Below are 13,557 nucleotides of genomic sequence, written 5' to 3' on the forward strand. Positions count from 1 at the left end.
CTTTTTTTTTTTTGTTAGTGATTCAGGAGGGAAAGGAGATAATATGCATGTACTCTCCACCTTTTTAATGAGAAGTTTGCAGGTAGATTTTAATAGTTCTAATCATATAATTATGGACATACCGCTTTAATCGTTTTAATCCACTCACATGCAAATGAAAAGCAATTCACTTGATCTAACTGTCCACACTGGTACCACCATCACCTGGGAGCTATGATCAAAATACTGAGTCAGCTTTCAAACCCAGGCTGCAGTGTGCAACAGGTCCCTTCAGAGAAGTGTCCGTTCATCTGTAGCTGAAGTGGCATGGCTCTGTGTCCTGATAGCACAAGGCAATTCTTTTTTTTTTTTAATTTTTTTTTTTTACATTTTATTTATTTTTGAGAGAGAGAGACAGAGCACAAGTGGGGGAGGGGCAGAGAGAGAGGGAGACACAGAATCCGAAGCAGGCTCCAGGCTCTGAGCTGTCAGCACAGAGCCCGATGTGGGGCTCGAACCCACAAACCGTGAGATCATGACCTGAGCCGAAGTCAGCCGCTCAACTGACTGAGCCACCCAGGTGCCCCCCACAAGGCAATTGTTAAAACAGAAAACAACAATACTGAAACCTGTAGAGAGTTAAATCCTGTATGTCTTATCTTTTTGTCAGCTATTTAAAGAAGGCTAAAAAAATACTTCCAAACTTGTCAAGAGAAATTATCGTTAATTTGGCTAAATTTAAACCACAACTGTATGGCATGAAAAACTAGTATGTGTGTGTCTGTGTGGGTTTTGTGTGTGTGTGTGTGCATGTGGCAGTTGGAAGGTAGATTAAGGAGAGAGCTCGAAAGGAAATGTCACATGATTTCACTTCTCACTGTTTTGTTGATGGTTTAAAAATGGTTTATCCAAATTGCTTAATTGGTATTATAGAATGATACACTAAAATAAATTAGTGAGTTGCTTGTAAACCTAAGTTGTGATAGCCACATGTTAACATTTAGGTACATCTGCCCTATTCATTGTGATTCATAAGGTAGAACTTGTCTTCATCCTCAAACTGACAACAAACCTCAGGATTGTAGGAGCTGATTGTTAACTGTAAGCAAGACTTTGAGCACCAGAGGAAGATGAATTTGTACAAATGAATTTGAAATTCACACAGTTGTGGTAATTTCTAGTGTAGCTACCTATCACACAAAGTAAATGTAATTTTAGTAAGACCATTTTTTTCTTTTCTAATTAAAGGTGAAGTAAGACCATTTTTTTCTTTTCTAATTAAAGGTGAAGTTAGTTGGCCTCTAGAGGATTAAATGTAAGGGATCCCATCGCCCATTCAGGAAATTCAGTTCCATTTTCTCAGGTTGCTCTATTACGTTAAATCTTGTGTATGAAGACCATCCAGGACATCCCACCCTGCTCCTGAGATCTTACAAATATTCCAGAGTATATTGGATAATAATATAGTGACATTTTAACACATTAGGAAGAAAGAGCTACTGCATAGGTGGTATTCGCTAACAGCCTTCTGATAACATGGATTTTAAAGCATCAGTTTTCATTTATTTTATTATTTTTATTAATTTTTATTGAAGTAATTACTATACCCTATGTGGGGCTCGAACTCACAACCCAGAGATCAAAAGTTGCAAATCATCAGTATTTAAAGGACAGCGTTTCCAACTGAATACAATTTTCAAAAAAACACAAGGCAGTTATTCAACAAAGTGACAGATTCCGTATCAAATTTTAATTTCAGTAGTTACAACTTGAATGTTTTTGTTACTGTATAGATTGTCAAACTGAAATGTGCTAAAACAAAATAAGTAACCACATATTTTACATCCAAAAATTAATTTTAAGTTTTTTTTAGATAACCTTCAATATTTGAAATTCTGCAACTGGATTACAGATGATAACAGGCACTAAGAAACTGCTTTGACAGAGCGCGTCACAGAGCTGTTTGGCGTCGACCTCCTTGTCTACGTTACATGAAATCCTATTAGACAAGTTGTAGGAAGATTTGGCGGTAGTTAATGTTCAAGTCTTAATATGAAATTCCTTTTATCAAGGGAAGCCAAATGCAGATTACATAAATGAGATTGTATGGTTTGTGAATCATCTTTGATAATGTCCAGTAACAGAGCCAAGGATTTTCCAGTTGAAAGGGAGTGCAGCTGGTCATGGGTTGTGTGGGGCGATGGTGGGTGATTGTGGCACTGATAGCTATTCTGGTTAACTTCACATTGGGGAGGGAGGATTTGGAGAATTGTTGGCACTTTGGGTTAACTCCTATGGCAGCTGGCCAGCAAATTCCAAAACTGCAAATCAGAGAATCATAAAAAAAAGATTCCACATAGCCCTTAAACACTTTATATTAACTAAACACACATAGATGCACATTCACTTACTGATGTTTGGATGTAGATCCCAGGCTTTTTCTCTGAATATGGATTCGTTCTTCTAACCACACAGCCATGTTGCAGCTGGGGTTTCTTCAAAGTGGAAAGAGCTGGATAGTCTGGGTGGAAGATTCACTATGACTTTTAGTAATTTCCTTTCCTCCTTTTTAGAGGTAATGTCTTCCATACCAAATTTGACACCATTTTTTTCATTTTTAGTAATTTGTCTTCATCAAATGCTTCCAAGGCATTCATTGAACAGGCTTTTTTTTAAATTTTTTTTAATGTTTATTTATTTTTAAGAGACACAGAAAAACAGATCACAAGCGGGGGAGGGACAGAGAGAGAGGGAGACACAGAATCCCAAGTAGGCTCCAGGCTCTGAGCTGTCAGCACAGAGCCCGACACGGGGCCCGAATTCACAAAGTGCAAGATCATGACCTGAGCCACCCAGGCGCCCCCAAACAGGGTTTTTTAGTACTTGTTCATCAGTTACATTAAAAAGTACAAGTGAAACAGTACAATTGACTAAGATTTAAGATTGTCTTGTCCATAGAGCTCAGTCGGTGAGAGCAGAAGTGTGTGCATGTGTTTGTGCATGTGTATGTGGTGTGTGTGTGCATGCGTGTGCAAGTGTGTATGTGTGCAAACATGCCTGTGCTTGCCTGTGTGTGTTGTGGAGTGGGGGAGAAGCCTGAGGGCCTTGGGCAGGTGTGGGTCCTCAGTGGGTGTGAATACTTTATGAAGACGAAGAGGGGTAGTGGATCCGGCAAAGCAGCGTGAGTTGCATTCAGGTAAGAGCACCTTACTGTTTAGATACAAGCATTTAGGAAGCCTTGGATGCTCTTCCAAAAGGCCCTGTTCTCAGTCACTGTCATTTCCATGTGGCAGCCATCTCCTTCCTGGAGCTACAGTCCTGGCCTCCCAGGCCATCAGGTTCTTCTCCACAAGACTGCTGCTCCACATGGCTGAGCATGACTCTACAAACGGAGGGCCCTCACATCTTCATTTTTTCTGACACCATCATAGCGTCTGGCTCTTGGTACCTGTTGGATGAACACAGTTCTCACAGGCCTTCTGCTGTTGGGCTTTTTCCAGGCTTCTGAAGGCTAGTTTGAAGCTCTTTGGATTTTGGGTCCCCTGGAGGTGGGTCGGACAGAGCAAGCAGAGCAATTGGAGACGCTCTCTGTAGAACACCTCTTTCTTCTTGGAGATGCTCTCTGTAGAGCACCTCTTTCCGCTTAGGCCACGTGAGAATCTGAGGAGTGGGGAGGCTCTTAGAGGTAGGAATGGCCAGGACAGTTAAATCAGAGTGCCGGAGGGCCGCTGGCTTTTGATCTCTAGAAGGCCTCCATCTTCTGGGGTGGAGCATTCCTATTGTCCAGGGCAGGAGAGGGGGGTCTCCAGTGTGGCTTGGGGCCATGCCACCTGGCCAGATACACCATCTGCTTCTGCCCTGTGCTGGGGGGGGAGGGGGTTGGCTCAGAACAGAAGAGCACAAACTTTTCTGGAGGTACAGACCCTGGATGGTGTCACGAAAGCTGTGCACTCTTTAACAGGAAAAAAAAAAAAAAAAAAAACAACTCCAGGATCAACAGCCTTTTTATCCAGTTTCACAGAGTTGAAAGACAATAGGAGTAAAAGGAAACCACTCCTAATAATGTCTGCTCTTCCCAGATCCATCCTTTCTCCCATTCTTACCCATCTCCAGCCCACTCTGCTTCTCCTCTTTCCCCTTCTCTTCTACTTGAACCTTACATCTGCACACTGCTGCCTTGACCCTTGCTGACTCCTTTAGTACTCAGGGCTAAAGTGGTTTTACAGCTCTAGAGCTACATGTTTCCTTAGCATGTGCCAGAAAACTGCCTGCAAACAAGCTGTTCTGTGGTAGAAAAGACACTTCAGCAGAGGTGATAATGCGGCCCAGCGCCTCTCAGAACCCTGGCTCTGAACCAGCAGAGCAGTACTGGACACATGGTGGACGTGCAGAATCTCAGGCCCCAGACCTGCTGAATCTGAAACTCTGGGGGTGATGCTCACCCTCTGGGTCATGTTTATTCAGGCTAAAGTGTGAGTACTGCTCACAGAGTGAATGAGGGCTCCACTCCCCCAGTTTTAGTGAACTTTTCCCGGGTTGTGTGAAGTTCTTCACCAACTCAGCTTTAAGCCCCTTTGCAATCAGACTGTAGCCCCGCAAAGGCCTCTAGAAAGGAACTGTGGACCCTATGGATGCAGTGGCAGGAGATGCCTCCTCTAAAAGGAGTTTCAGTCTCTGGCCCTGAGAATTGGTACGGTGACAGCAGAAGTCCACTACCATCCCCTCCCTCACTACTGCTCGGAAGAGAGAGGGGAGGCCGGGGCCTGATCTCTGCAGGAGGCTGGCAGGTAGCAGTGAGGGGGATGACGGAAGGGTTGCTGTGCGGGCCTCTTCTCTTACAGTCTTTGAGAGATTTTTAAACTTCAGAGCCATGTCTGAGTTAATGGAATCAGAGAAAGTCATGGAAGAGCCATTTAAGAACAGTCTGGAAGGAAAACTGTGTGACCAGTTTCCTTGAATATCGCCAAAGTCAACGTTTTGGCAGTATCGTAACCCCATTTCCTCCCATCAGACATACAGAGGAGTTTGATGTCTTTCTGTCCCTTTCTGAGCCTTATTAATTTTACTATTAGCCTTATCTCTTTGTGTCTCTTTACCACTCACTTCTTAGACCCCTGGCTTTCAGACTTTCTTGCAATCAAGAACCACGTGGGAGACTGTTAAAGTTCAGATTCCTACTCCACTGCAGAGATTCTGATTTAATAATCTAGGTGGGACCCCAGAATCTGCCTTTCTCATACACCAGGACATGTTGATCCCATGGCTGTGGAGTGCTTTGCTGTGGACTGCTTCGCTGGCCCATGTAATGGAATATGTGCCGGGATAATAGTGATTTATTTAAAAAATGTAGAGTGCTGTCATGCATTAGGTAGGTAACAAAAGACGATATTTTAAAAATTGTGTTTTAACTAAAGAAATTTTTGTTTTACTTAGAAATTGAAATGCCAGGGGCTCCTGAGTGGCTCAGTCAGTTAAGCATCAGACTCTTGGTTTTGGCTCAGGTCATGATCTCGTGGTTTGTAAGATTGAGCCCCGTGTGGAACCTGCTTGGGTCTCTCTCTCCCTCTCTGTCCCTCCTCTGTTCACCCACACGTGTTCTCTCTCTCCCTCTCTCTCTCTCTCTCCCTCAAAATAAATAAATACACTTAAAAAGAAATTGAAATGCTAGATGTGAGCAATTAATTACATTGTATTGGACCCAACTTCTGAGTGCTTCTGTGTATCACTTTTAACTTTGGAGAGAGAGAAAGAAACAAATCAAAAAGAACTTTAAGGCTCTGCTTAACAAATGTTTCACCACTAAAGATATGTAAATTTGTTCCTCGATATATGGTATGTATATAAAGACATGAAAGATGAAGCTATATTAAAGGGTAATCCACACTGGTGGATTACTTAAAGGGTAATCTACACTGGTGAGTCAAACTAATTAGTAAAAATCTCAAGTCCTAGGAAATGTTTTGAATATTTGAAAAAATTATCACTGTCTGTATTGCTATCTTTAGTTTACCTAACTCATATATGCTAAATTCATTGGCTTCTGTCACTGAAGCAAATGCCATGTCCCGAGGTTTTCTGATGCCATGAGAGTATGGAAAGCAGGCCAACGTAGAGAGAAAGGTCACTGTGAGAAAGACTTTGAAGATTGTTTTCTCATCTGCTTCTTATTTTTATATGCAAACAGGGTCTTCTGTAGTTCATCTTAGCTCTGTCTTTAGCCAGAAATACTTTGGCCCATAAAAATGAGGAAAAAAATCTCCGGCTCAAAGTGACACAGGCGAAAAGGTCAAATATTTGATTCTTTGAAGTAAAATAATTTATTTTTGTTCTTAGTGTAATGATACCCCTTTCTGTCCCTTTCCCCCCTCTCTCTCCTCCCCATGCTTCCCAGTCACCAAGCTAGAACCTTTATTGTCATCTTTAAATCCTCCTCCTCTCTCACTCCCTAGTTAATGGCAAGTCCAGAAATGCAATCCTGATGAAGTGTCTCATGGGTCACTTACATTCATTTTGCACTTACTGCTTCTGCCCCACCACTATACACTTGAACATTAACTTTTTCCTCCTTAATCTTTCTGAGGTTATGGACCCTATGAGCATCTGGTGAAAACCACAGGCGCTCTTCCTGAGGAAATGTGTGTACTCACATGCGTGTGCACACACGCACACAATTTTGCAATCATCGTGAGAGATCTGCAGACCCTGATTAAGAAACCTTCATCAGAGCCATTTTCATGCCTCTAATATATCTCCGGCAACAAATAAATTTTTCATATTTTTACCAAAGTTATCTTCCCAAAAGAGATTGAATTAGGTCACGACCTGCTTAAAGTTTAGTGACTTGTCTTTGACTATAGAATAATGGGCCTCCATAATCTAATTCTGCTTCATTTGGCTTCCCTGCTTTCACAGACTTCCTGTTGCCTGCTTTACTGTTCTCCAGATACATGCTGTGGGTTTGTATAACTTTTTGCCTGCTACTGCTACTCATGTACCTAGAATGCCGACATCCTCACCCCCTCTTCATCTTTTGAAAGCATCTTTCTTTTTCAAGGTTCCAATGAAACAATAGCTGTTCAGGAGACCATCTGTTAGTCCCTTGTTAGTCTCTGCTCACCTCTGCTTCCGGTGCTCCCACAGAACCATCTGCCTGTACTAGAGCATCTGTTAGTTTGAACGATGTGAAATTGCTGATATTCAGCTGCTTTTCACTTTTTACTCTTGAATTTACATACAGCAGAATTCACTCTGGTGTATGGTTTTGAGAGTTTCAACCAATACATTAACTTCTGTAACCATCACCAGTCAAGATCCAGAACAGTTCCATCACCTGCCCCCAGAATATTTATTCCTTCATGCAACCCCTCTGGAGTATTCTATTTTTTAATGTAACTTTTAGTGTTTAATCCATAATGAAATAGTTGTTTATCTTTCTCATTGGATTGTAAACTTTTCAAGAATCCAAGCCATGGCTGTTTTCCCATAGTTCCTAACATATAGCGTGGTGCATTTTGAGTTCCCAGGGCCTGAGTCTTAGTTGCGTCAACACATGAATGCATGGTTAACACAAACAATTAGGAGAGTTGTTTTAATTATGACATTGAACTTTCCTCACCCTCATTTTCCTTCTTCAGCTGAATCTACTAATGGGTTCCACCATGCCCTGTGCAGTTCTTGAGTCAGTCATGATAGAAACAGCAGCCTTGGAGTGCCTGGGTGACTCAGTCAGTTAAGTGTCCAACTCTTGGCTTCAGCTCAGATCTGATCTCGCGGTTCATGAGTTTGAGCTCCACATAGGACTCTGTGGTGACATCATGAAGTCTGTTTAGGATTCTCTCTCTCTCCCATGACTCTCCCCTGCACAAGCTTGCTTGCTTTCTCTCTCAAAATAAATAATCATTAAAAGAAAAGAAAAAGAAAACAGCAGCCTTGACCCCTTCAGTCTCCAGATTTTGGAATGAAGTTATGAGAGTAGCCAGGGTACAGGGATGTCAGAGCACCTGGCTCTGAGGGGTCCCAAACAGACCAGGTTCAGCCACTTACCAAAAGTGTCAACATAGAAATAAGTGGTAAGTGAAATAAGAAAAGAATTTAGTGAGGCCAGCACTGGGAAGAGGGCAGACTAATGTCTCAAAGACAGTCTCCAAAGTGCTAAAAATACTTCCAGGTTTACATAAGGAGAATGTGGGACAGAGGTCAGTGGATACCTGCAGGTGGGCAGTGAAGGCCAAGTGGGACAGAGGTCAGTGGGTACCTGCAGGTGGGCAGTGAAGGCCAAGTCATCATTGTCTCAGGGTCAGTCCTGGGCAGGGTCTTGCTGGCTCAGAGCAGTCCTTATTGCTTGGGGGGGACAATAGGGGGAGGTAGTTTTGGTTCCCATCAGGGGATGCTTTGCACTTAGGATCTTTTGCCTTAGTTAGGAGAGAAGCTGGAAAGAAGAACTTACCAAGTAGCAAGTTTGAGGTCAAAATAGAGGTAGTTGAAGTCCTCTTTCAAGATCTGGTGTGCTTCATTCCTGCTCTGGGCCAAGGCATCTGGACAGCGTCTCAGTGGCCCTGGGCAGCTGCTGGCTTGGTAGCATGCAGGTAGCTTTCAGGAGACACTCCACTGCAGGTAAATGTTCAGAAGAGGGAGAATATAACCTTATCATCACCACACTCTGTTTGCCTCTGTTCTCTCAAAAATCATCATGGCACAACTTACTTGCCTCCCATGCTCTGAAAGCAACAGAATTATCTGGAGCTGAAAGTGCCGGCTAGTGACCAGACTCCCTTTGATCTCCCATGTCTCTATTACTATGCACATGTGTGCTTTCCTTTGCCTGTCTTCCAGGGTTCATGGCCCATCTGATACCACCTCTGGTCATCTCTTATTCCCTCTCACTTTGCCCCACTAAATATAATTGATGATCTATAATCTGTGTTTGAGCTGGGGCCTCTCTGTTCCTGTAAGATGTTCTTTTCAAGACAGGAGTGATAAGTTTCCTATCTTTGGAGCTCTTAGACCAGGGTTGATATTACTTATTATGCATATCAATCATTATAAAAACTGATTCACAGGTCCATTTTTTACTAGTCTTATTAGCACAGTTTGTTAGAGCTGGAGCATACTACAAGTATTTTTAATAAAATATTATAGAATTGCCTACATGCAGGTAATAAGCATAATCTCTCTTGCCTGATTTAATTAAAATATTTTCCTTCCTATAAACTATTAAAATATAAAAGCAAACATAATATCAGAAAATATTTTAGAAGTGGAAAGGTTAAGGGAGGGTGAAAGTGCTCAAAAACAGGGCTGTGTTTAGGACTTCCTAGCGATAGGCCAAATACTTTGGCAAGGATTCAGGTATTGTAGCAATGAAGTTGGGTGGAGTGAACATATTAAAGTCACTCTTTCCACTTTACTGTTTAAAAATATAAGCAGGCTTTGATGTTAAGGGAGAAAGTAAGTGTACATAGAACATAAGTAATGTATTTATTTTTCCTTGGGTTTCTGTGACATTATAACATTTCTTAGTATAAAAGGCTCTGTCTCCACTGCCTGCTATTGTTTTGCAAGGAAAGTAGGCGTTAGATATCAATTTAGATTTGGGGAGGTGAGTAATAGTTCACATTGTTTTTCCAGATAAGGCGTTTTCTCCAGTGGTTTTTAGTAGTACAAATAAACAAATAATCACGTTGCTTTTTAGAGTGTTTTCCAATTTCAGTGCAGATATCCCAGCCCTTTGTGGAATATGAATCTGGATGATTCTAGAAACTCTGCTTTGAGCTAAATGATGACTTAAAGAGTTAAGTTAGTTTCCCACTACTGCCTGCTGCAGCTTAACCCATACATGGGTTCCAGCTAAAGCCCATGGCTGGCCCTGGAAGGGTTTAGCCACCCCCCATGCCTTGGGGGCCTGAGTTCTAATCTACAGACTCCAGTTTGGCACCATTGTACAGAGATATTGTATTTTCTGGGAAGGGGCGCTCAGCTCCCCTCAGAACTTTGTGTAAGCATGGTGTGCAAGTGGGAGGTGCCAGGGTGCAGGGTGAGTATCTTGAGAGCAGTAGTGGGTCTTCACATGGTGGGAGACCAGTCTTAAAGCCAGAGCTGTTGAAGACCTAGGCACTGGGAAGGGCAACTTTGTTTTTGACTCCTAAGTATTTTGTTAAGAAATCGGTTTAAAAGCATTAGAATCTCCTTCTCTCTGGTTTATCATGTTGAAATATCGTTTAAAAAAGTATCCGGTATTTTCTTTTAAATGTTTAACACCTCCATAAGGCAATCGCTTGTTTTTGTTTGGGAATTAGTGAATCACTTTTCTGGTACCAGATAGCTGAAACCAGGTCTCTGAGGTTTAGAGGTGAGCAGATATCAGAGGAAGGGAGAGTCTGGAGTAGAGGAAAGAGGGGCCTGGAGAGGGCCAGCTCAGTGGGTTTGGCTCATATGGGTGCTGAGGTGCCTGCAGGGTAGAGAGAGGAAAAACTTGAGAACAAAGGATGCTAAGAATAAACTTCGCTTTGCTCACTTTACCTTTGACCAGCTCCAACCATAAGGAAGCTATTAGATACTTGTTTTGAAGAATGTGGAATTAAATGTCCAAGTTCACAGTCTTCCCGGATGGAAATCTTCCTACTCTGGGATAACATTTTAATAGACAAGTCCCAAGAAACCTCCCTTTCTTCATCCTCAGGCAGAATTAAGGTTCCCCATGCCTACATCCCAGGGACAGCTCCATGCTAAGTCCTCTCTGGCCATCTGCAGCACCACCATCCTTGGGGTGGGCCTTCAGACACCCCAAGGATGATTAAGATGATGAGATTTACTCCTTTCTCCTTTAAAAAAAATTAATTTAGCCAAGTATTTATTCTCTACCAAATCCGATGGGGTATACTGCAATGCCACTTTGGCACTGACCACCCAGAATTGGTGCAGACCCCACAAAGTTAGAGTACCTGGCTCCCAACATAACTGGTCCTTTCCTCAGATGCCAGCTACACTTTGGAGGTCCCAGGCCACCTGCACTCCTGACCAACTGGCTATAAATATGAGGGTTCTCATGGCCCCCTAGGGTTTCATAGCTTGCTAGAGCAACACACAGAACTCAGGAAAGCACTGTACTTACGATTCAAGTTTTATTATGAAAGATGCAAATCAGGAGGACCGCCAAATGAAGAGACCTATAGGGCGACCCCACATTGGGGTCTGGGAAGGAACACCGAGCTTCTTTGCCCTCTCCTGTTGCATCAGGGTGTGTGGCCATCGTGGCAGAGTCATGTGTTCACCAGCTGCACTGAGCTTCAGTGTCCAAAGTTTGTATCAGGGCTTCATCACACAGGTGAGATTGATGAAGTCATAGGCCATGTGACTGAACTCAACCTCCAGCATCCCTCCCCTGGAGATGGAGTGGCTGAAATTCCCAACCTTCTCATCACAAGGTCAGTCTTCCTGGTGGCCAGCCCCTGTCCTGAAACTCTGTAGGGGACCACGACGAGTCCCCTCATTAACATAACAAAGACACTCCTATGATTCCAGAAAGTCCAAGTGTTTTAGAAGCACGGTGCTGGAAATCTCAAAGACAGGACAAATTCTTTATTACACTACAGTAATGTATTCATATAGTTTGCTAAGATAGTATTACAGGATTTAAATACCTTCAACTTTTAACTTTTTCAGGGTGCCTGACTGGCTCCATAGGGAGAGCATGCGATTCTTGATTTTGGGGTCTTGAGTTCAAGCCCCACTTTGGGTGTGGAGATTATAAATAATAAACTTAAAAAAAACACTTTTAATTTTTTCTTTGGAATTTGTTTCCATATTGCTAAATAATATGCTTATTCTGATTTCTCTTGATTCCTCTGCCTTAGATATTTATTATCCATTGACTGTCTGAAAGATGGGGAAGTAGCCTCTTCACCCTATGCTCTCCCTCCCTTCCACTTCCCTTCCACCCCAAATGCTGAGTTCATATATTGTAACTATATGAATATTGTTCACTGCTGGGCCAAGTAGTATTCTATGACCACTCTTTCTTTCTTGTACAAATTTTCATTTCTCTTGGACTTAAAAACTGCCTCATTTTGTAATTTGCTTAATTTTCTTTGCAGCTATTATTAATGTCTTCTTAAACTGAGAGAACTACAGAATACTTCCTTTAAAATTTTTTTTTATTTTAAAAATTTGGCGGGGCGGGGCACCTGGGTGGCTCAGTTGGTTAAGTGTCCAGCTTCGGCTCAGGTCATGATCTCAAGGTTCGTGGGTTTGGGCCCCGCATTGGGCTCTGTGCTGACAGCTCAGAGCCTGGAGCCTGCTTCAGATTCTGTGTCTCCTCCTCTCTCCGCCCCTCCTCTGCTCTCGCCCTCGCGCTCTCTCTCTCAAAAATAAATAAACATTAAAAAATTAAATGTATTTATTTATTTATTTTCTTCCAGATTTTATTTAAATTTGAATTAGTTAACATATAGTGTAATATCATTTTCAGGAGAAGACTACAGAATGCTTCTTAATGTGATTTTTCACGTCATCACAAAGCTGGTGTCTCTTTTTCCTGGAGGCCGCCTTGGAGCCGCGTGCCCCAGCTCTCGTCTGCAGGTCTTTGCCCAGCTGTGTCCCTTGCTTGTCCTTTTATGGTCATCCTCGGTATTGCCTTCACCTCTCCCATTTCTTGGCTCCAGGGAGGCCTCCTCCATTAAATGTCTGAGGAAGGGTGTATATCTGTTCATGATGCTTGTAGCTACAGGTGATAGCCAACTAAAAGTGACTTAAACAGAAAGGACATTTCTTATATCAGGTAAGTCTGGAATTAGGACGGTACGGAGTAGGTTAATGGTGTTTTCAAACTCAGATCCTTTTAAACTTCCAACTCTTTGAGTCACCCGCCATGTGAGGATTTGGCCTTGTGGGCTAGCTGTGGCGTGGGTGCCTTGCTGCAGGTGTCGTATGCAGACAGCAGTTGTCTGGAAATGAAAAATGAGCCATTTTCTCTAGTGAGCCTCATCTGAATCGTTTCTTTAAAGCCTCCTTCCTAGCCGCCCCATATCACATCTCAGGCCATGGCGAAGGGAATGGAATTACTGTAACTGAATTCTAATAAGGATTCAGCCTTTTGGGGCTTATGCTCCACCTCCTTCAGAGCAGGTGACAGATGACCACTTGGGGCACCTGGGTGTCTCAGTCGGTTGAACGTCCGACTCTGGATTTCGGCTCAGGTCGTGATCCCACTGTTATGGGACTGAGCCCCACATCGGGCTCCGTGCTGAGTTTGGAGGCTGCTTAAGATTCTCTCTTTCTCTGCCCCTTTTCCCCCATCACATCACACTCCCTGTCTCTAAAGTAAAAGAGAAAAAAACAGATGACCACTTAATGAATAAAATTGGGGTTTTTCAGCAAGGAAGAAAGGGGATGGCTGTTGGGTTGGCCATTAACAGTGGCTGCTATGATGCAAGGGAGTAAACAATGTCTGAGACCATCTATATGTCACCTGCCCACTAGATAGTTTCATTGAGTATAGTATTCTAGATGGAACATTAGTTCCTCCTCATTTTGCAGGCAACACTTCCTATCCTGGTTTCCAGTATTGTCACTGAATCCAGT

The 13,557-nt window shown here is 42.8% G+C and overlaps 1 protein-coding gene and 1 long non-coding RNA gene across 7 annotated transcripts in view; both read left to right on the top strand.

Moving 5' to 3' along the window:
* Positions 1-13,557, top strand: part of TJP1 (tight junction protein 1) — a 245,271-nt gene that overhangs the window by 48,179 nt on the left and 183,535 nt on the right. The window lies entirely within an intron of this gene.
* On the top strand, positions 381-2,656 carry LOC128315884 (uncharacterized). The gene is made up of 2 exons (XR_008299010.1): positions 381-1,227; positions 1,264-2,656. It is a non-coding gene; the product is annotated as an uncharacterized LOC128315884 (long non-coding RNA).

The sequence above is a fragment of the Acinonyx jubatus genome, chromosome B3, assembly GCF_027475565.1.
Source record: "Acinonyx jubatus isolate Ajub_Pintada_27869175 chromosome B3, VMU_Ajub_asm_v1.0, whole genome shotgun sequence".
NCBI classification, from domain to species: domain Eukaryota; kingdom Metazoa; phylum Chordata; class Mammalia; order Carnivora; family Felidae; genus Acinonyx; species Acinonyx jubatus.